This window comes from Budorcas taxicolor, chromosome 7 (assembly GCF_023091745.1).
Source record: "Budorcas taxicolor isolate Tak-1 chromosome 7, Takin1.1, whole genome shotgun sequence".
Taxonomy (NCBI): domain Eukaryota; kingdom Metazoa; phylum Chordata; class Mammalia; order Artiodactyla; family Bovidae; genus Budorcas; species Budorcas taxicolor.
Window position 1 is genome coordinate 98,476,053 of NC_068916.1, and position 24,820 is coordinate 98,500,872.

The window sequence follows — 24,820 nt, forward strand, 5'->3', positions numbered from 1 at the left end:
GATCAATTACCTAGAGCCAGACATCCTGGAATGCAAAGTCAAGTGAGCCCTAGGAAACATCACTATGAACAATAGCTCAACTGGAATGCCATCACCTCCACTAGCTTTGTTCATAGTGATGCTTTCAAAGGCCCACTTGACTTCGCATTCCAGGAAGTCTGGCTCTAGGTGAGTGATCACACCATCATGATTATCTGGGTCATGAAGATCTTTTTTGTACAGTTCTTCTGTGTATTCTTGCCTCCTCTTCTTAATATCTTCTGCTTCTGTTATGTCCCAACCATTTCTGTCCTTTATTGAGCCCATCATTCCATGAAATGTTCCCTTGGTATCTCTAATTTTCTTGAAGAAATCTCTAGTCTTTCCTATTCTATTGTTTTCTTCTATTTCTTTGCACTGATCACTGAGTAAGTACTACTGTCAAAGGGATGGAAGAATAAACTCCTTTCATCAGGATGATCAATGTCACATTTCCAAAGAGCATATAAAATGGATGGTGACTTTGTAGTCACCTTTAGAAAGCAAAATCTGCTTATAATATATTTTAACAACCCTCAAACTTAAACATTATTTGTTGTTTTACAGATCTTATAATAATAAACAATAATAAACAAAATAACAAATAATACATTAATACATTAATAATATACATTAATACAATGTACATTAATTAATGTATAATTAATATACATTAATACAATAATACAATAATTTGTTGTTTTACAGATCTTATAATAATAAACAATAATAAACAAAATTTATTAGATATTCTTTAGAATAGTCATATATATTTATCCTCTGTGGCTTTCACTGAAAATTTAAATCCCAGAATGTTTTTCTTATTTTCTTTATTTAAATTATTTACTCTAGTCAGAAGCAGCTATTCCACTGTTTTAGTACATTTGGGATGCTGTAATAAAATACTAGAGACTGTGAAAATGGAAGTCACTCAGCCATGTCTGACTCTTTGTGACCCCATGGACTATACAGTCCATGGAATTCTCCAGGGCAGAATACTGGAGTGGGTACCCTTTCCCTTAGCCAGGGGATCTTCCCAACCCAGGCATTGAACCCAGATCTCCTGCATTGCAGGCAGATTCATTACCAGCTGGGCCACAAGGGAAGCCCAAGAATACTGGAGTGGGTAGGCTATCCCTTTTCCAGGGGATCTTCTCGACCCTGGAACTGAACTGGGATCTTCTGCATTGCAGGAAGATTCTTTACCAGCTGAGCTATCAGGGAAGCTCCAACTAGAAACTAAAGGCCTTATAAACAACAAATTTGTTTCTTATAGTTTTAGAGGCTGGCAAGTCCAAGGTCAAGGCACCAGCAGATTCAGTGTCTGATGGGGACCAGCTTCCTAGATGGCTTTCTTTTCCCTGTAACCTCACGAGGGGACAAAGGATCTTTAACATGGCAGAAGTGATAAGAGGCCCATGAAGACTTCATCATGACCTAATTACCTCCAAAAGACCCATCTAAAACCATCATGTTGTGTACTAGGAATTCAATATGTAAATTTTAGGATATTCAACTTGTAGCACCCACTTCATAGAATTCACTCATTCCTCATTCCAGTTAATAGTCCACTAAGCAGGCAAACGGAGAAGGTGATGGCACCCCACTCTAGTACTCTCACCTGGAAAATCCCATGGATGGAGGAGATTGGCAGGTTACAGTCCATGGGGTTGCTATGAGTCAGACACGACTGAGTGACTTCACTTTCCCTTTTCACTTTCACGCACTGGAGAAGGAAATGGCAACCCACTCCAGTGTTCTTGCCTGGAGAATCCCAGGGACAGAGGATCCTGTTGGGCTGCTGTGTATGGGGTCGCACAGAGTCAGACACGACTGATGCGACTTAGCAGCAGCAGCAGCAAGCAGGCAAATGCCCTACAAGCTAAACTTTAGGGAAATTTTGTCCCAATAAGATTATGAATTGCTAAGATAATTTGAATTGTGATTATTTGGGGGTCACCATTAACTTCAAACATAATTTTATGCTGTTTTTTAGTTGCTAAGTCATGTCTGACTCTTTTGCAACCCTATGGTCTATAGCCAGCCAGGCTCCTCTCTCCATGGGATTTCCTGGCATGATTACTGGAGTGATTGCTATTCTCTTCTCCAGGGGATCTTCCTAACCCAGGGATTGAACTCAAGTCTCTTGCATTGGCAGGCAGATTCTTTATCACTAAGCCCCACTTAGCCACCAGGGAAGCCCAAAACATAATCATACCAGATAACTAATCCTAGATTAAGTTGAGAGACTCTTATATAAAACACTATTAGTGAGGGCTGAATAGAAAAAGCAAATACTTCAGGAATTTTAAGTGATAATAATAATGATGATTATTATATTATAATTATTTAGAAATATATATAATTATATATATATTTAATAACTAATCATAATAATAATGTAAAAAATAGGTACCAGCAAAATATTGAAAGTGTTGAAAGTAACTCAGCTGAAAATATATGGCATGGTTCCAAAAAATGATGAACTGACTCTGATAGAAACTACTGGTGAGACTGGGATTTAAATGATGCTAAATTCATTAAACCATTGCTCTCAACACTCATTCTTGCTGCTGTCATCCCTGTAAATAAAACTCTGAGGTTAGAATAGCAATACCCAAAACTTTTGTTTCAGAGATAAGGAAATTGAGTCCATGACACTGCCAACTCCTGGTACTATTACCACCATAAATAGCCCACTTTCTTGTGAGTGCCTCCAAAGCTCGCGCAGCACTAGAGTCTTTGAAATAACTTTTTTTTTGGGGGGGGAGGGGTGCGGCTGTTGGTTTCCAGCCTCTCAAGCTTCCAGGTGGCGCTAGTGGAGAAGAACCCACTCCAATGCAGGAGATATAAAAGACGTGGGTTTGACCCCTGGGTGGGGAATTTCCCTTGGAGGAGGGCACAGCAACCCACTCCAGTATTCTTGCCTGGAGAATCTCAGGGCCAGAGGAGCCCGGAGGGCTATAGTCTATAGGGTCACAGAGTCCGACATGCCTGAAGCGACTTAGTATGCACACCCACAGCCTCTCACACAAGGGGTGTAAGGAATGGATTTAGAATGATTCAGTAGGCAACATTCAGCAGTAGGTTTTTATGCAAATATTTATGCATATTAGAAACACTGTGACCTGTACTGTAAGAAGCAGCAGTTTAAAGATGGCCACTAAAAAGCTGAATTGCCAATAACCACAAATTGTATTAGACATGTAGAAGTAATTGTGTGTGTACAGAATGGCAGAATACAGGAGCTATTAAAATCAGTCAGCATTTTCACCATGGCTACTGGATGAGAGCTCAATATAAAACAATCCTATGCCTATATATAATACTAGTGACTTTTCTTGCAGAAGGCGATGGCCCCCCACTCCAGCCCTCTTGCCTGGAAAATCCCATGGATGGGGGAGCCTGGTGGGCTGCAGTCCATGGGGTCTCAAAGTCAGACACGACCGAGCGACGTCCCTTTCCCTTTTCACTTTCATGCACTGGAGAAGGCAATAGCAACCCACTCCAGTGTTCTTGCCTGGAGAATCCCAGGGACGGGGGAGCCTGGTGGGCTGCCGTCTCTGGGGTCGCACAGAGTCGGACACGACTGAAGCGATTTAGCAGCAGCAGCAGTAGCAGTGATTTTTCTAAAATTATTAAAAGATTGTAAGAGTATAAGCAATTAAAAAGGAACAAACTTAATGAAAGATATGTAAAACCTCTGCAATTTTAAAATAATGGCTAATAGAAAGTTGAAAGAAATACTTAAAAGTGAAACTAACTCTCTAGCCTTCATTTTTTGAATATATAACATGGTAAAAAATATTACCCCTTCTAAATTGGTTGAATGACTCAATGTGAATTTTCAAAATCCCAGAATTTTATAAAAATTGACAATCTGAATTTTAAAATCAACATGGAAATTATGATTAAAATAATCAAAATAATCCTAAAATAGAAAACAACATTGGAGGACTTAGAGTATCAGACATCAAGACTTTTTTTTTTTTAAATAAAGCTCTGATTATAAAGACAGGGTGGCAGAGATAAAATGCTATACACCTACAGCAGTAGTACCACATACAGTGAGTGAGAGCAGTAAAGACAGAGGCCTGTCTTTTTTATTTTTTGATTAATTTATTTTAATTGGAGGCTAATTACTTTACAATATTGTAGTGGTTTTGCCATACATTGACATGAATCTACCACGCTGTACATGTGTTCCCCATCCTGAACCCCCCTCTCACCTCCCTCCTCATCCCATCCCTCAGGGTCATCCCAGTGCACCAGCCCTGAGCACCCTGTCTTATGCATTGAACCTGGACTGGGGAGCCACTTCACATATGATAATATATATGTTTCAATGCTATTCTCTCAAATCGTCCCACCCTCTCCCTCTCCCTCACAGTCTGAAAGTCTGTTCTATACATCTGTGTCTCTTGTGCTGTCTCACATACAGGGTCATCGTTACCATCTTTCTAAAGTCCATATATATGTGTTAGTATACTGTATTGGTGTTTCTCTTTCTGGCTTACTTCACTCTGTATAACAGGCTCCAGTTTCATCCACCTCATTAGAACTGATTCAAATGCATTCTTAATGGCTGAGTAATACTCCATTGTGTATATGTACCACAGCTTTCTTATCCATTCATCTGCTGATGGACATCTAGGTTGCTTCCATGTCCTGGCTATTATAAACAGTGCTGTGATGAACACGGGGGTACACGTGTCTCTTTCAATTCTGGTTTTCTCGGTGTGTATGCCCAGCAGTGGAATTGCTGGGTCATATGGCAGCTCTATTTCCAGTTGTTTAAGGAATCTCCACACTGTTCTCCATAGTGGCTGTACTAGAGGCCTATCTTTTACAGTTAAATCTTGGAAGGGACATCCTGTCACTTCTGCAGTGTGCCATCTGATCTGCACTCATGGGTAAAGAACTGCATAAGGGCATAGATATTGGTAGCAGGGATAATTGAGAACCTCCTTAGAGCCTGCCTATCACAACAAATGGAAAAAATGAACACAGTTGACACTCAAACATGAATTTGCACAACAAGGATCCACTTATTATGCAGATTTTTCAATCTGCATGGTAGCTGCACTTTTCATTTTATGGATCTTTAAACTGACTAAATGTGGAGGCAATTTTTTATTTGAATACAGCCACAATATGAGGAATCAAAACGACTAGGGTTTGAGTCCTGATTCAGTCCAAACTGTTTCAGCTTCCTGTTTTTAGATGAATCATTGATCAATTTCTTTGTTACTGAGGCAGTTATAGCAGTATACAGATTTTCCACTCTGTGGGAGTCCTCGCCCCCAACCCCTGTGTTATTCAAGGTTCAGCTGTATAATGATCACCTCACATTCAAATGACAAGTAAAACATTAATTTCAGACAGAACATAGACCTAGACCTAGAAGTAAAATAAACTTAGAAAAAGAACACAAGAAATTAGTTTTATGATTTTATACTAAGGAAGTATTTATTTTAAACAAGACACAATAAGTAATCATAAAAATATGGTCGATCAGGTATCACTAAAATTAAGAATATCAAATGATTCTAAGATAACTTTGAGAGAGTAAAAATTAAGACATAGGCTGAGATAGAATTTTTGATATACATATATATATATATATCTCAAAGGACTGTGGCAGAAATGCTTATTTAAATAAAGTAAGTAAAAGATATCATTAAAATAAATAAAAGCAGCAAAAAAAAAAAAAGAAAGAAAAAATGCTTAGCAAAAGAACATATCCAACTAGCCAATAAGGACATGAAAAAGGTTTTTAGCCATTCAGTTCAGTTCAATTCAGTTCAGTCATGTCCGACTTTTTGTGACACCGTGAATCGCAATACCCCAGGCCTCCCTGTCCATCACCAACTCCCGGAGTTCACTCAGAACCACGTCCATCGAGTCAGTGATGCCATCCAGCCATCTCATCCTCTGTCGTCCCCTTCTCCTCCTGCTCCCAATCCCTTCCAGCATCAGAGTCTTTTCCAATGAGTCAACTCTTCGCATGAGGTTTTAGCCATTAGGGAAATGAAAATTAAATTTCTGAGATACTACTGCACCCAAATGAATGGGAGAAAATTAATAGAAATGAGAGTGACAAATAGCAGAGAGGATGCGAGTCAAGTGTCACATTGACACTGGCCGTGAAAGTATAACTTGATACAATCACCTTTAAAATATGTTTGGCAGTAGCAACGAAAGCTAAGGTTTGCTGCTGCTAAGTCGCTTCAGTCGTGTCCGACTCTGTGCGACCCCAGAGACGGCAGCCCACCAGGCTCCCCCGTCCCTGGGATTCTCCAGGCAAGAACACTGGAGTGGGTTGCCATTTCCTTCTCCAATGCATGAAAGTGAAAAGGGAAAGTGAAGTCGCTCAGTCATGTCTGACTCTTTGTGACCCCATGGACTGCAGCCCACCAGGCTCCTCCATCCATGGGATTTCCAGGCAAGAATACTGGAGTGCGGTGCCATTGCCTTCTCCGAAGCTAAGGTTATACAGTGTGACAAACCAATTCCAACCAAGGCCTTATGTGAGAATGTTCAGCACAGCTTCCTTCATCACAACACCAAATTGGAAATAATCATCAATGATAAAATGTATAAGCAAGCTGTAGTATATTCACATAAGGAAAACTACACAGAAATGAAAAAACAAAAAACAAACAAACAAAAAACTTCTGGTATGACATGAGTGAATATTACTACATTAAACATTGAAAGAACAGTCAAAAATCAAAGCATATATGCCATATGACTTCACTTGTATGAGTTCATTAACTACTGGCATTAAGTTATGGTGTTCATAATGGTTACATCAGGTGAATTTTCTGTATATTGATCTTGGTGATAGCTACAATGGTACATACTCAGAAAAATTTCTTTGAATTACATACTTAATTCATATGTACAGTATGTTCAATTAAACAGCACACATGTTGTCTCCTATTTCATGTATTTTGCCATTTTAATTTTTAATTAGATGTATACAGTCATTTGTAATTCTGAACACTTGTTTTTAAAAAGTGGTAACTATTGATTCATGGTGTTGCAAAGAGTTGGACACGACTGAGTGACTGAACTGAACTGAACTATAAATTTAAAAGCAATTAACTGTTTTTTTTTTTTAAGTAATGGTGAAATTTGCCATGGTTAAAATCTGATTTTCCTGAACTTATTCCCTTACTGTCAGTAAAGGAAAGTGAATTTTATGATATTAAATGTTAGTCACTCAGTCGTGTCCAACCCTGTGACCACATGGACTGTAGCCCGCCTGGCTCCTCTGGCCAAGGGATTCTCCATGGCAAGAATACTGGAGTGGGTTGCCATGCTCTCCTCCGGGGGATCTTCCCGACCCAGGAATCGAATCCACGTCTCTTATGTCTCCTGCACATAAGTGGTTCTTTACCACTAGTGCCACCTGGGAAGCCCCTGAATTTATGGAATTAGGTCAGAATCAAAACACGCCAGAATCTGTCACATACTGCAAATGAAGATGTTTATGTTTCTGCATTTATTTTTTAATCAAAATATTATGTGCATACTCATATCCTTTGTTATATGTTATCACAAAAGGGATAATTGTATTACAATCTTTTCTATGAAGCTCTCAAGAATCATTCAACTCTTATGAATGATAAAAGAATCTTTCAAAATCTTAGAGACAGACTGTGTCTTTTATAAAATTACTCAACACCTCAAAGGATATAGCTAATTAAAATATGTATTGGACATCAATATCCTTCTTAAACCCTAAAAATATATTCCAGTAAAAATAAAACACAAGGAACATTTTAAAGACCTGATGCTTTTATATGAGACAAAATATATAGGTTGTGAGGATCAACCTGATGTAAGGGTGAATGTTTCTCCTGAAGTAAGGGGGGATTAAAAAGAATGAAGTCAAGAAATGACACTTTTTTGGTTAGTCTCCCTGTTTGTTGAGTACAATGTAAAGAAGAAATTTCTAAATTTTTCAAGTTCCATAATAAGAGGCATTTACATTATTCTGTTTTCAAAAGGCTTCTTTAAAGTACATTGAGCAATATTTCAAGTAAAAATGATATAAAATTCATCTGATTCAAAGTAAGATAAAAATTATTTTCTATCACAGAGAAATATAATCTCAGTCATAATAGGTTATTTTTATTAAAGTATAGTTTGCATGTCATAAATTTCCTTTTTAAAAAAGGACAATGGGAAATTGCACAGTTGCTGCCTACAAATGTCATCTAAAGGTGACAAATACATGGCAAATGCAAAAGAATATACATTTTAGGATTAGATACTATAGTTTTTTAACCAAGAGGAATAAGGATGTAATGTTTAAAATATTGTGCTGATAAACGATTTAAAAACCAGGGGTATTCCCTTTCTTAAGCCAAAGAAATAACATAGAAATATCACTTTATGAACATAAGTGTCAGTAGTTTTCTTAAAAGTTTTACATTGCTTTAAAAGATAATTTATTTTGCATCATAAATAAAAAACTCTTGATTCTGCTATTTCTAGTGACATTTTAATTGCTGTAACAGAGGTGACATTCCCATACCTGTTTTATATCACTAAATTTGATCAAATATATGGCATGGCTAAATGAAATATTCTGATTATTACTCATAAATCATTTAACTTTGTAAATTCATTGCTCCACCAACCCTTTGGAATGTCAAGCACTTTTAATATTTTTATCTGATAATATTTATTCCAGAGAAAATCTCACATATAATCCCATGGAACAGCAGAAATAACATTTTAAATATATGACTAATTATTAATCAAGGATATTTTTTCAGAAGATAAGCATGAACTTTAGTGTATACTTTGTTTAGTTCAAATAGTAAATTTCATTTTTTCTTATATCATATAATATTATTCCCTAATCAGAAAGCAAACAGCAAATTGTTATGTGAGCAATTTCTAAAATTTATTATCTCTCAAAGTAACATTTTTTTTTTTTTGCTATTCATATTTTAGGTACAAGTGGATGTTCTTGGCAAATTCTACTGACATATGTGAAACATGATAGGATTAATTATAAAATAATCAGGAATATATTTTACTTATGTGTGGAAAGTTAAAATTTTCTATGGCAGCTTTCCATTTTTATATACTTATTTTAGGAATCTAGGATTGTTACCAAATATTTTAATTTGTTCACCTCTTAACCTTTCTACACAATTGTAATATAAAAGGTGTACTAAAAAGTTTTCTTACTGAAAAAAAAAAGAAAGAGATGACAAAAATAGATTTTATCTAAGTTTGCATAAATGCCAGAGTAGAAAAAGTTGTTGATTTTTTTCAGATTTTTTTGATATGGGCCATTTTTAAAATCGTCTATTAAATTTGTTACAATATTGCTTTGGTTTTATGTTTTGGTTTTTTGGCTGTGAGGCATGTGGAATTTTAGCTCCCCAATCAGATATCAAACTGGCACTTCCTGCATTGGAAGGCAAAGTATTCACTGGACCACCAGAGAAGTCCTGAAAGAGTTTTAAAAAGTGTTTTCATACTCTTGTTTGTATTACATTGTCTATGCAGACTTGTAAGAGAAACCAGGGCAGGGAAAAGAGTGAAAGCTGGAAGAAAAGTTGGGAGCACGAAAGGTAGCTTCCCAAAGCACTGAAATCAATATTGTCAATTTCAAAACATTTGGAAAACAGAACTGTAAACGGGAAATCTAAGAAAATTTTAAGGCCAGAGCATCCCAGAAATAATCATGAGTTACTAGATATTTTTAATTTCTAATTTGCATCTCTTACAATCTCACTTGATTTGTAGTTCTTGTTCCATATTATATGCTTAGAAAATGGGGAAGAGAGAAAGGGTAGGATAAAGGTAAAAAGAGAAAATCTTACTGCTGCTCCTGGGTAAGATGGAGTTACTTGTGATGATCTATTCCTCCACTGAAAACATGTCAGGGAAGTGGAATAATAAACAGCTAAGCTGGACAACACTGGCTGGAACTGCTTGGGTCCACTTGAAGATTTTTTGCAACAGTAAAATGGGATTTTTGTTTTTTTTTCAGTAATAAATGCTGTGGTACCACCTGCTCTGAGTGTAGTTGAATCCATGGATGTGGAGGAACCTCTAGTGCCAAGGGCAGATAGCAAGTTCTGGGTGAATTTTTTGACTTGGTAGTGGGTGGGCACCCCTAACCTCAGCATTGTGCAAAGGCTCAGCTGAACAAATAAGTTGTAAATGAAAGCATTGGCATGTCTCTATGGAAACTAGGGCCTGAAGGGTTAAGATCCACAGAAAAGGAAACTTAAGAATAGAGTCATTGTTTTCCTCAAGGCTCTATTTACCCCTATAATAGGTGCAGTGACAGAGGCTGAGAATCCAAAAAGGAGTCATAACTGATAAGCAGAAAGGCCAGGGATGTTTTGGCCAGCCTTAGCTTTTTGGAGTCACAAAATGGAGTTCAGAGCTGCCAAAACCTTGAAAGAGGGGGTCCAACAGTCTAGAGATAGAGGGTGTAGGGACAGAGAAATGAGACAGACTCTCTGGTTTTCTACCAAATGACAAACCAGAGTCTTAAATCTATGGGTGTCAGTTCAGCTCAGTCACTCAGTCGTGTACGACTCTTTGCAACCCCATGGACTGCAGCACGCCAGGCCTCCCTGTCCATCATCAACTCGCAGAGGAGTTTACTCAAACTCATGTCCATTGAGTTGGTAATGCCATTCAACCATCTCATCCTTTGTCATCCCCTTCTCCTCCTGCCTTCAATCTTTCCGAGCATCAGGGTCTTTTCAAATGAGTCAGTTGTTCGCATCAGGTGGCCAAAGTATTGGAGTTTCAGCTTCAGCATCAGTCCCTCTAATGAATATTGGATTTCAATAGTGGGTGTCAAGGGCATAGCAAATGAGTAGAAAGACACTGAAAAGTAAAATGGAGTTTTTGGAAATCTTATAGTGCTAAGCAGACAAAAAAGGAAGTCGAGTACACACCCTGGAGGAGAATGGACCCAAGTATAGTCTGAAGGATTTAATTGAAATCTGTGAGGTCAGAGCTTGTCAGGCATTCTGTAGGTTTTGTAGTTACAAGTAAATAAGAAGCCTTATTGGACTGAGTGTATAAATGATATGTTTGTACATGTATTTGTTTGGCTTAAAGAAATTTATATGTAATATTCAGTCTTTTATATTTTGCAAAAAAGTAAACGTGAGAATGTTATTTTTTGATTACCGAAGAATATTAGATTGACATGTTATTTGGATTGCAAAACATGTGCATCTTTTAAAAAAAAGTGACTATTAACTGTGAAAAACAGTTTATTTCCCAACAGAGGCAGAATAGAAAAACATCTACTTACAGAGTATTTCTTTTGATCAAGTGTGATATTTGTTTTGAAATCTGATGACTTGTTAGTGATAGGATCAAAGGTAATGTTTGAAAAACTATAATTGAATATCAATTTGACTTTACCTAGAATATGATGTACTTTCAGTACAGCTGGTTTAAAATGGCATGATACTTTATATTTTTAATCTTTATAATTTATTACCTTTATAACTATTTTCCTCAGTACTCTTGCTACTGTTAAGGTTATTTTTATTACTATCCCAACTTTTAAAACCAAAGCCAAGTAAGGTTAATCATTTATTCTAAAGAGTACAAGAAAAAGTAGAGCAATAAGAATCCTAATCTCAGAGTTACCCCAAGAGCAGTGCTTTTAAAACCTCCAATGTTATAATACTGTCTAGAGTTTCCATTTCCATAATATCTGGTATGAATTAAGTACTGCCAATACCTAAACACAACAGAACAACATTTGATAGAAAAATAGTTTCTGTAACACCAGAAATCTGAGTTGGTGGATCACAGAGAAATGAGTAAATCATGCTTTAAGAGGACCAATGAGGGGTTGCACAAGAAAGCACTGAGCCTTGCTCAGATCAAGGTTCAACTCTGGGTAGGTTTAAAGGTCAAGTGGGCAGTCTGGATTGAGAATAGTCAGGTCACAGATTTAAAGGGTAAAGTGAGTCAGAGAACGCCCAGCAAGTCAAGATGTGTTATCAAAACCAAAACAGAGAAGCGTCCAGTGATCAAGATACATGTACAGAATCTTCTGTTATTTCAATCAAGAAATATTCTATGCATTCGCATATATGAGATGGCTTTAAAACCAACTTCAGTGCATGGGGTAAACTCCATAGCTAGAAGAATCAGAGAGAGCACATCAAAGTGAAGGCGTATTCAATTCTTATTTAAAATTCCAAACTCAGCAAAAGTTCCTGTGCAGGGACCGAGACAAACCACATAAAGCCAGTCACAAAGAATATGGGATGTCTTACCTGGGAAAATAAACAAACAAACAAACAAAAAAAGAAGAAGAAAAGGCCTTAGGAAAGGAGCGATGCTAACAATGTACATCCATTTTTCTCCTTAGACTTTCTGTGGTGTGTCTTAGACTCTAGGAAAATCTTTTCAACTGAAATGCACAGAATCTAATTTATTATGTTACATACACGAGCTAAGATGTGCTTAGAGAACTTCAGTCTTTTTCCAGTACTTCCCTAATCACGGAATGCTTATCAACCCCTTGAGCAAAAGCTAGTGATTTTGATTTGGGGATTCAGAATCATTCTCCAATGTTTTGAGGACATCATATTTAAAAATTTCATTCTAACTGTATCAGATTAAGAATTAGGAATGATATTTCAAAAATGTTAATGTCATTAGCTAGAATATGTCAGTATTTTCCATCATTCTTACAATGAATATAAAATTCCTGAATGTGGTTTACAAGTCCTTATATGATTTGACCCCAACTAAGATTCTTTTCTCATCTCATACCAAGATTCTACTCTCTGTCTAATCCTGCTACAAAAGCTTTATTTTCAATCCCCATGTGCACTGTAGCATGCTGTATCAAGAAGCAACATTTTTAGATATGTTCCTTCTCCCTGGAGTCCTAGTCCCTTCTCAGTTTACTTAACTCTTTTTCATGCTTTAGATCTCAAATCAAGTGTAACATCTTCTGCAAAACCTTTGGTAATTTTCCAGACTTTGTTAGCTTTCTTCTAAGTTAAAATAGTTATCATTTACTTATCTTTTGTTGCAAACAGGACAGTTGCATTATCGTATTCATTTTGGAACAAAATTATTTATATCCATTATTTGATTATGAATACTATGAACTAAAAGTTTCATTTGTTCAGAATTTACTTTCAGCTTTGATCAACGTGTGTTAGCCTTTCTAACTTGGCAACCAGCACTTTTGGAATAAATGAATGAAACTTAATTTGATGGGTGATGAAGACAAAAAGCATCACTGACCATCACAACTTGGCCTAATCCCGTCAGCTAGGCCTTTGTATTGCAAGGAGCTGACCTGGCACTCATGGGCAGGCCTTGGCATTCTTCTGTTGGACATAAATAATTTCATAAAATACCAGACAAGGCTACTCTGTGACCATGATGGATCAAAATAAAACCAAGACCACTGTCTAACTGGGTCTGAAAACAGATAAAACAAAGTTTTCTTTCATAAAAATAACCTAACAACCCTCTCACCATGGACAAGATCAGTCACTACTGATGCTCTGCCAGTGCCAAAGTTAGCCTCACTCGAAACCACAGAGACTATCAGATTACATTTAAAGATAAATATAGGATGGTTTATCAAAATTTAATGTAAACATATTTGGAGGTTTAAAAATACTTTAAGTTAGGAATTAAAGAAGAAATTGTAAGAGAATTTCAAACCATCCAGAAATAAATTATAATAAAAGCATTTTATCAGAATTTCTGTAACAGAAATGATTTGAATAAAATCTACAGCTCCAAATGTTTATATTATGAAAGAAATATGGATGAAAATCAACACAATGGGTTTCCAACCTGAAAAGCTGAGAAAGTAGCAATAGAATAAATGGAAAGAGAGTGAGAAAATAGGATCAAAAATCTGTCGAATATAAACGGCTAGTGTCTAAATATCAAGTTCCAGAAGACTGTTTGCAATATGACATCCAATTTCACAGCCTATTTATAAATACAAATAAAATCTATGTCTGTAGATATATAAGAAAAATATATATGATTTTATATATTGTATATGATCTATGATAAAAATAAAGCATATCCATATAGATAAAGCATATTTATATAAATTTTATATATTTCTACCACTTATACTATATCATATCATATCAATTTTTCATATATTATGATAAAAGTATATATTTTATATGTTTGATATATGCATCCTATAATATTATATGCCATAACATATGACATATATGACAAACCATGCATTTTAATATATTTTACTATGTATGTGTACTATATACACACATGTGTATGTGTATTATATACACACATGTGTATGTGTATTATATATACACACACATTTTGAAACAAAGGAGTGATAAACAGAAAATTCCAAATTAGTGGCTTCAGAGTAGCCAACTTATAAATGTTGAGAGTCCAACAGTCAGGCACAAGTTTTTGGTACGATTTTTGATTCCAGACTGGAAGCCAGGTGAGATACCTGTAGATATGTATATTATATTCTTAATATAAAACAGTAAAAGGATGCTACATATGCACTGAACGCACTAGGTCATTATTTACTGAAGATTATGACTGATCTACCTCTGAACTCTTAAATTCAATAGAAACATACTATAAATGCATTCCCCCTTGCCAAGTTCCCTGAAAGACATTATTTCTGTGTGTGAGAGCTCTTGTTCAGAAATGGTGTTGAAATCCACATAAGAGTTTTAACAGCTGATGTGAATGACTGGGTGAATCTCTGACTGGTATCACTTGTAAGTTCATTCACAATTTATAAGAAATATGACGGCATATTAAACACGCCTAAATTTCTCAAATGGCTACAACACTGGGGCCCTTTTCTAGTATAGTGCTCCTTACAGGTAATATCCTTTAAATGCATTGTGCTTACTTAAGAAGGATGAATCTTAGAGTCTGTTCAAATCTAGCACAAGATTTTACTTACATGTTTTTAAAGCATATTAAATATATTACAAAAAATAAGTCAACTTATTTTTGCTGTTAAAAATCAAAATGAATGTTGTAGTTAGCTCATCTGAAGGGAAGATGCTTATTAACTGCTTTGTAAGGATCAGAAAGGATTCACTTCCAGGAAGGGAAAGATTTTAATAAGGAAAGATGTGAGATTTTACAAGAAAATTTAGACATGTGACACAGTTTGAAAATTTGAGTCTACAACCACATATTTCTACTTGTTTACTATCCATTTTATTAAACCATATTGACTATGTCAAAGGCTTTGACTGTTTGGATCACAAGAAACTGTGGAAAATTCTGAAAGAGAGGGGAATACCAGACCACCTGACCTGCCTCTTGAGAAACCTGTATGCAGGTCAGGAAGCAACAGTTAGAACTGGACATGGAACAACAGACTGGTTCCAAATGGGAAAAGGAGTACGTCAAGGCTGTATATTGTCACCCTGCTTATTGAACTTCTATGCAGAGTACATCATGAGAAACGCTGGGCTGGAAGAAGCACAGGCTGGAATAAAGATTGCTGGGAGAAATATCAAGAACCTCAGATATGCAGATGACATCACCCTTATGGCAGAAAGTGAAGAGGAACTAAAAAGCCTCTTGATGAAAGTAAAAGAGGAGAGTGAATAAGTTGGCTTAAAGCTCAACATTCAGAAAATGAAGATCATGGCATCCAGTCCCATCACTTCATGGGAAATAGATGGGGAAACAGTGGAAACAGTGTCAGACTTTATCTTTTCAGGCTCCAAAATCACTGCAGATGGTGACTGCAGCCATGAAATTAAAAGATGCTTACTCCCTGGAAGAAAAGTTATGAGCAACCTAGATAGCATATTCAAAAGCAGAGACATTACTTTGTCAACTAAGATCCATCTAGTCAAGGCTATGGTTTTTCCAGTAGTCATGTATGGATTTGAGAGTTGGACTGTGAAGAAGGCTGAGCACTGAAGAATTGATGCTTTTGAACTGTGGTGTTGGAGAAGACTCTTGAGAGTCCCTTGGACTGCAAGGAGATCCAGCTAGTCCATTCTGAAGGAGATCAGCCCTGGGATTTCTTTGGAAGGAATGATGCTAAAGCTGAAACTCCAGTACTTTGGCCACCTCATGAGAAGAGTTGACTCATTGGAAAAGACTCTGATGCTGGGAGGGATTGGGGGCAAGAGAAGAAGGGGACAACAGAGGATGAGATGGCTGGATGGCATCCCTGACTCGATGGAAGTGATCCTGAGTGAACTCCGGGAGTTGGTGATGGATAGGGAGGCCTGGAGCGCTGCGATTCATGGGGTCGCAAAGAGTTGGACTCGACTGAGCGACTGAACTGAACTGATACTATGGATGTCATTAATTCAAAGGCCTTTAATTCACATGGTTAAAGTTCTATTGGAGCTCATAAAGGTATATTCATTTTGCCAGAAATGGCTTTTTGTTTGTAAAGCAGTGATTACTCATATTTTGTATATAGGAGTGTAAGTCTAAGTGACTCAGTTTCCCTGCCCACATCCAGAGCACAATTTTTCTGATCTTTTTTTTTTTTTGGGGGGGGGGGGTATGTTGATCATCATGCTTACCCTTGCCTTCAACTAAGGAGACTATTGGAGGAAAATATCCATACTGGGAAGAATCAGAAGCTCTGGTAATTCTTTACATTACAGAAATTTTTAAACTTAACATCATGAAAGATATATTACAAAACTCAATACTAGAGACAGAAAAAAGAAATGATTCAAATAGTTATAGAAGTTAATTATTGAACATTCCAGATACCATTTCACATATTTGCCTGCAAGAGGCAGTAATAATGCTGTCATGATCCCCATGAATGGTTGAGGTGTCTCAGATATTTCAGCTGACAAGTATCAGTGTGATGGGATACATTCTGCTTATCTCAAAATCTGAGTTGTATTTTCTTTACAATTTTGTAAACCCAGATATGTACCACAAAAGAAACAAACCTGAGTGCAAACAGGTCAAATCGTAGAGAAGTCTTTCCCATGATAGGGAATTTATTCTTAACTGTACTTATTCTGGGACATTTCAGTTCCATTCAGTTGCTCAGTCATGTCGACACTTTGAGACGCCATGGACTGCAGCCTGCCAGGCCACACTGTCTATCACCAACCCCTGGAGCTTACTCAGTCTCACGTCCATCGAGTCAGTGATGCCATTCAGCCATCTCATCCTCTGTTGTCCCCTTCTCCTACTGCCTTTGATCTTTCCCAGCATCAGAGTCTTTTCAATGAGTCAGTTCTTTGCAACAGGTGGCCAAAGTATTGGAGTTTCAGCTTCAACATCATCCTTCCAGAAAATATTCAGGACTGATTTCCTTTAGGATAGACTGGTTGGACCTCCTTGCTGTCCAAGGGACTCTCAAGAGTCTTCTCCAACACCACAGTTCAAAAGCATCAGTTCTTTGGTGCACAGCTTTCTTTATAATCCAACTCTTACATCCATACATGACTAATGGAAAAACCATAGCTTTGACTAGACAGATCTTTGTTGGCAAAGTAATGTCTTTGATTTTTAATATGCTATCTAGGTTGGTCATAACTTTTCTTCCATGGACCAAGCATCTTTTCATTTCATTGCTGCAGTCACCATCTGAAGTGATTTTGGAGCCCAAAAAAATAAAGTCTGCCACTGTTTCCACTGTTTCCCCATCTATTTCCCATGAAGTGATGGGACCAGAAAGTGAAGAGCAACTAAAAAGCCTCTTGATGAAAGTGAAAGAGGAGAGTGAAAAAGTTGGCTTAAAGCTCAAATTCAGAAAACGAATATCATGGCATCTGGTCCCATCACTTCATGGGAAATAGATGTGGAAACAGTGTCAGACTTTATCTTTTTGGGCTCCAAAATCACTGCACATGGTGATTGCAGCCATGAAATTAAAAGACGCCTACTCCTTGGAAGAAAAGTTATGACCAACCTAGATAGCATATTGAAAAGCAGAGACATTACTTTGCTAACAAAGGTCCGTCTAGTCAAGGCTATGGTTTTTTCTGTGGTCATGTATGGATTTGAGAGTTGGACTGTGAAGAAAGCTGAGCACTGAAGAATTGATGTTTTTGAACTGTGGTTTTGGAGAAGACTCTTGAGAGTGAGTCCCTTGGCCTGCAAGGAGATCCAACCAGTCCATTCTGAAGATCAGCCCTGGGATTTCTTTGGAGGGAATGATGCTAAAGCTGAAACTCCAGTACTTTGGCCACCTCATGAGAAGAGATGACTCATTGGAAAAGACTGATGCTGGGAGGGATTGAGGGTAAGAGGAGAAGGGGACAACAGAGGATGAGATGGCTGGATGGCATCAGTGACTCGATGGACATGAGTCTGAGTGAACTCCGGGAGATGGTGATGGACAGGGAGGCCTGGCATGCTGTGATTCATGGGGTCACAAAGAGTTGGACATGACTGAGTGACTGAACTGAACTGAACTGAATGGGACCAGATGCCATGATCTTAGTTTTCTGAATGTTGAGCTTGAAGCCAACTTTTTCACTCTCCTCTTTCACTTTCATCAAGAGGCTTTTTAGTTTCTCTTCACTTTCTGCCATAAGGGGGGTGTCATCTGCATATCTGAGGTTATTGATATTTTTCCTGGCAATCTTGATTCTAGCTTGTGCTTCTTGCAGCCCAGCGTTTCTCATGATATACTCTGCATAGAAGTTAAATAAGCAGATTGACAATATACAGCCTTGATGTACTCCTTTTCCTATTACGAACCAATCTATTGTTCCATGTCCAGTTCTAACTGTTGCTTCCTGACCTGCATACAGATTTCTCAAGAGGCAGGTCGGGAGGTCTGGCATTCCCTTCTCTTTCAGAATTTTCCACAGTTTATTGTGATCCACACAGTCAAAGGCTTTGGCATAGTCAATAAAGCAGACATAAATGTTTTTCTGCAACTCTCTTGCTTTTTCAATAATCCAACAGATGTTGGCAATTTGATCTGGTTACTCTGTCTTTTCTAAATCCAGCTTGAACATCTAAAAGTTCATGGTTCACGTTCTGTTGAAACCTAGCTTAGTGAATTTTGAGCATCACCTGGCTAGCGTGTGAGATGAGAGCAATTGTGTGGTAGTTTGAACATTTGTTGGCATTGCCTTTCTTAGGGATTGGAATGAAAACTGACTTTTCCAGTCCTGTGGCCACTGCTGGGTTTTCCGAACTTGCTGGCATATTGACTGCAGCACTTTCACAGCATCATCTTTTATGATTTGAAATAGCTCAACTGAAATTCCATCACCTCAGCTCGCTTTGTTTGTGCTAATGCCTCCTAAGGCCCACTTGACTTCACATTCCAGGATGGCTGCCTCTAGGTGAGTGATCACACCATCGTGATTATCTGGGTCGTGAAGATCTTTTTTGTATAGTTCTTCTGTGTATTCTTACCACCTCTTCTTAATATCTTCTGCTTCTGTTAGGTCCAAACAACAGACTGGGAAAGACTAGAGGTCTCTTCAAGGGAAATTTTCATGGGAAGATGGGCACAATAAAGGACAGAAATGGTATGAACCTAATGGTATTATGGGGCAAAAAGTACTGGGACTAAAACTGATTTTAATTGTCACGGTCTTGCACAAGGAAATCCTTAGGGTTCTGATGCCCACTTGAAGATTCCCTAAGGAAGTATAGTTGCCTTTACAAATATCCCTTTTCCTAATTGCTATCCATAACCTCAGATATGCAGATGACACCACCCTTATGGCAAAAATAGAGGAGGAACTAAAGAGCCTCTTGTTCAAGATGAAAGAGGAGAGTGAAAATGCTGGCGTAAAACTCAACATTCAAAAAATGAAGATCATGGCATCTGGTCCCATCCATTGCAAATAGATGGGGAAACAGTGGAAACAGTGAGAGACTGTATTTTCTTGGCCTCCCAAATCACTTCAGATGGTGACTTGCAGCCATGAAATTACGATGCTTGCTCCTTGGAAGAAAAGCTATGGAAAACCATGACAGTGCTTTAAAAACAGACATTACTTTGCTGACAAAGATCTGTCTAGTCAAAGCTGGTTTTTCCAGTAGTCATGTATGGATGTGAGGGTTAGGCCATAAAAAAGGCTGAGCCCTTGCTTTCCAACTGTGGTATTGGAGAAGACTTTTGAGAATCACTTGGACTGCAAAGAGATCAAACCAGTCAATTCTAAAGGAAATCAACCCTGAATATTTACTGGATGCTGATGCTGAAGCTTCAATATTTTGGCCACCTGATGCGAAAAGCCGACTCATTGGAAATGATCCTGATGCCTGGAAAAATGGAAGGCAGCAGAGGGAGATGACAAAGGATGAGATGGTTGGATGGCATCACTGTTTCAGTGAATATAAGTCTGAGCAAACTCCAGGAGACAGTGAAGGACAGGCAAGCCTGGCATGCTGCAGTCCATGGGGTCGCAAAGATTCGGACACAGCTGAGACTAAACAACAATAATTGCTAAACATGATCTATTTAATTTCTAAAGTTAAGTATCTGATTTTTAACTCAACATATTTTCCTCTTTATTTCATTCATTCTATTCTGGTTTATTAAAGGAAAGAAGGGTCCATCTGCCAGTTTGTTCTCCTGTCACAGTGCCTGGTTCCTGCTGGCAAATACTGAAGAATGTTGATTCCTTAAAAGCAAACTGTCAATGCATTTATCACTTATGTGCTTGCTCCTAACCCTTACCCTATGCCATTTTGCTCTTTAAAGGGAAATGTGCTTCCTTTCATGTTTAATGATTATTACTGTCTATTTTTCTGTCTATGTCTAAGGGCAAGTTCAGAGATGATAAAATGAAATATTTGACAAGTTCTGAGTCAAAAGTGCAATATTAATTGAAGTTAAATCATCTTTGACAGCATTCAAAGAAAAGACTAATATGAGCAGTGCTATTTTTTAAGCAAACCCTCTTAATGTTTTTTCACTCACACAGTCATGTAAAATATTTATTAAATGCATTTGAATTTTTTTTTTTGCTCTTTAACTCATTTTGAAGAAAATTGTGCTAGTTAATGGCTATGACAAAAATTAAGAAAATATCTAACTATTATGTAAGCTCTATATTTGGTAAAACATAGAGAGATGTTTCTTCTGATTCTCCTATAAGACAAAATAAGATAACATTTTTATTATACCCAGTCAGGACTAAGACCACTTTAAAATAACTAAGCCAGGTTTCTACTGAAATGACTATAATTGATACATATATGTATCTTTCCATTCAACAAATTTTTGTTCCTTTTTCAGGTACAATGAGGAATACCCCAGAAGAGATATATGATGTATAGACTGCAAAAGACTTAAAAGCTACTCACACATACACATAACACACATGTATGTGTACATGAGTGTGTGCATGTGAAAATGGTAGGATAAATTCAAATGTTTGCATTTATGTATGTATTAAGATCCTGGTGTTCACAGTAAATAGAGCAATACACACTAATATATCAAATTCAACAAAGAGTTAGTTCAGAATAGAATAAAAGGTCATTTCTAGGTTTTCACTATGAGATAGGGAAGAAGGAAGCCTTTCTGGAAATCTTGTCTCAAGAAAAAGTATTGTTCTTTGAATAGTAGTTATTTTTTAACAGAAAAACTTGATGATTTATTTTAATCAAAAGTAATGCAATAAAACCCAACATTCCACTCTATGCTTTGCTTTATGGTAACACCCCAGAACAATTGTTTATTTATCAGAATAATTGTATTTGTGTTAAAATTTCACAGAAGGTTTTTGGCCTCTAGTGAATTGTTATTGTTCAGTGGCTCAGTCGTGTCTAACTCTTTGTAGCCTCATGGACTGCAGCACGCCAGGCTTCCCTGGCCTTCACCATCTCCTGGAGCATGCTCAAACGCATGTCCATTGAGCCAGTGATACCATTAACTGATTTCACACAGTTATGAAATTCTAGTGAATTAACTGTATGAAACCCTAGGCCTTTACTGTCAGTACCCCAAATAAACATGTCTTTCTCTCAATAGGATAAAAGGAAATATAAATAAAGCTAGATAGCAAGTTTGTTTTTCTGAATTGCTGGAGAATGATGTTTATGCTTAGTCGCTGAAAGTGAAAAGTGAAGTAGTTCAGTCATGTCCGACTCTTTTGAGACCCCATGGACTGTAACCTACCAGGGTCCTCTGTCCATGGGATTTTCCAAGCAATAGTACTGGAGCGGATTGCCATTTCCTTCTCCAGGGGATCTTCCTGACCCAGGGATCAAACCCAGGTCTCCCGCATTGTAGACAGATGCTTTACCATCTGAGCCACCAGGGAAGTCTGCTAAGTCTGGTCTGATTCATGAGATGTTTATGCTTAGGTCAAGTTGAAGCATTTTATGAGAGGAAGAGTGTAGGAGAGAGGAAAGGACACTGAGTAATCGTGAACAAAAGAAACAGTATGAGTTGGCTTTTGTGGATGAGGATACATGGATGGAGTCAAAGAGGGAAAAGATAAAAATATGTTAAATTTATTCCCGTTCCTTTTCTTCCAAACTGTGTTCTCAACCGCCACCCTGCTCCACCCTACTGCTTCACTCTGACAGCTAGGATAGAAGCTGAGTTTTCATTGTTAATATCCCAAGGAAGTTTGTTTGGTGTGTAAACAAACATTCCTGGCACATGGGGCTATAGATCAAAAGACAATTCATGATTTGGAAAGCACCTTAGCTTGAGTAGTCTTCAGGAAGCAGGTGGATGTTAAAAGCAGATCAAAAGACAGACTGCAGAGCAAACTAATAGGTAAACTGCAGAAGGCAAAATAAGTTAAATGCTATGATGTTTCCTTTAATCAGAACCTGCAGAGGCAGCATCTAATCTCCATGTCTTGTGACTACAATATACAGTTCTAAATTGAATAATTCACAAACACTAACATTAACCCATAATGTATGCCCTCCTTCTCCATTAGTGGGCTGTACATCTGGCTGTATTACAAGAAGCCAATATAGCTGTCCATGTCGTAAGATTACTGATAGCCTTGTCTTGTTTACAGATGGACCATCGATCAGATTCAACCTTTAGGTCCACAGAGTGACTCATATTAGTAAATACCATTTGCCAACACAATGTTTAACAAGGTAAATATACACTTTAAAAGTAAAGGGAAAGTGAGCTAAAAGGCTGACCATTTTAAGAAGGCTTATGAGAAATTTATGTTCCATCAGTATATGAATGTTCTTTGTTGTATATTTTAGTCATTTCAACATCTGAACTATCAAGAATATCTTGAATTACCTCATGAATCTCAAGCTTTAAATTTTTGTTTACCATATCTTAGCCTTAACAATATATTAAAAATATTAATAAGAAGCAAACACCCAATAACCAGTGCTTCTAACTTGTGTTGATAAATGACAGGAAAGATGAAGAAAGCATGATGTATAAGTTGGCATGTTCAGTCTTTTTACTGTTGCTGATAATTATAGTATCTGTCCAATTAAATTATTTGCTTGCTTATTTTGTTTTGATTTTAAAACAAATTTTTCCATGTCTCACTGTGTTTTAAAATGTTAAGGTTTGTTAATTTCAGACAAATGCAAAAAAACTTTAAAAATCAATGCAAAGCTTTTCTCTGTCCACATATATTTGCATTTTTAGTGATATACTTTTTGTATATCACTAATTTGTATATTACTAATTACTACACTACAAATCTAATTTGATTCTTTGTTTTTGGATTATTTCAGTCAATATTGGCTATTTTCAATCAGAAGGAAAGAAAAGTTTTGAGAGCCTCTGTTACTGTTGTTCATTTGCTAAGTCATGTCTGACTATTTGTGACCCCGTGTACTGCAGCAAACCAGGCTTCCCTGTCCTTCACCATCTTCCAGAGGTTGCTCAAACTCATGTCCATTGAGTCAATGATGCCATCTCATCCTTTGTCATGCCCTTCTTCTCCTGCTGTCAATCCTTCCCAGCATCAGTCTTTTCCAAAGAGTCGGTTATTTGCATCATGTGGTCAAAGTATTGGAGCTTCAGCTTCAGAATCAGTCCTTCCAATGAATATTCTGGGTTGATTTCCTAGAGGATTGACTGATTTAATCTCCTTGCTCTATTTACAACAGTGAAGACTTGAAAGCAAACTAAATGTCCATTAACAGAGGGACTCAGAGGTAGAGCATCTGCCTGCAGTGCAGGAGACCTGGGCTCGATCCCTGTATCAGGAAGGTCCCCTGGAGAAGGCAATGGCACCCCACTCCAGTACTCTGGCCTGGAAAAACCCATGGACCGAGAAGCCTGGTAGACTGCAGTCCATGGGATCGCAAAGAGTCAGACGCGACTGAGCAACTTCACTTTCACTTTTCAACAGAGGGATAGACAAAAACATGTGGTACCTATATTCAAGGAAAGATTATTCAGCCATTAAAATGAGCGACATAATGTCATTTGCAGCAACATGGATGAACCTAGAGAGTCTCACACTGAAGGAAATAAGCCAGGCAAAGGGGAGAAACATTGTATGACATCTCTCACAGGTGGCATCTACAAAGAAATGTTCAGTTCAGTTCAGTTCACTCACTCAGTCGTGTCTGACTCTTTGCGACCCCATGAATTGTAGCACACCAGGCCTCCCTGTCCATCACCAACTCCTAGAGTTCACTCAGACTCACGTCCATCGAGTCAGTGATGCCATCCAGCCATCTCATCCTCTGTCATCCCCTTTTCCTCCTGCCCCAATCCCTCCCAGCATCAGTCTTTTCCAATGAGTCAGCTCTTTGCATGAGGTGGCCAAAGTACTGGAGTTTCAGCTTTAGCATCATTCCTTCCAAAGAACACCCAGGACTGATCTCCTTTAGAATGGACTGGTTGGATCTCCTTGCAGTCCAA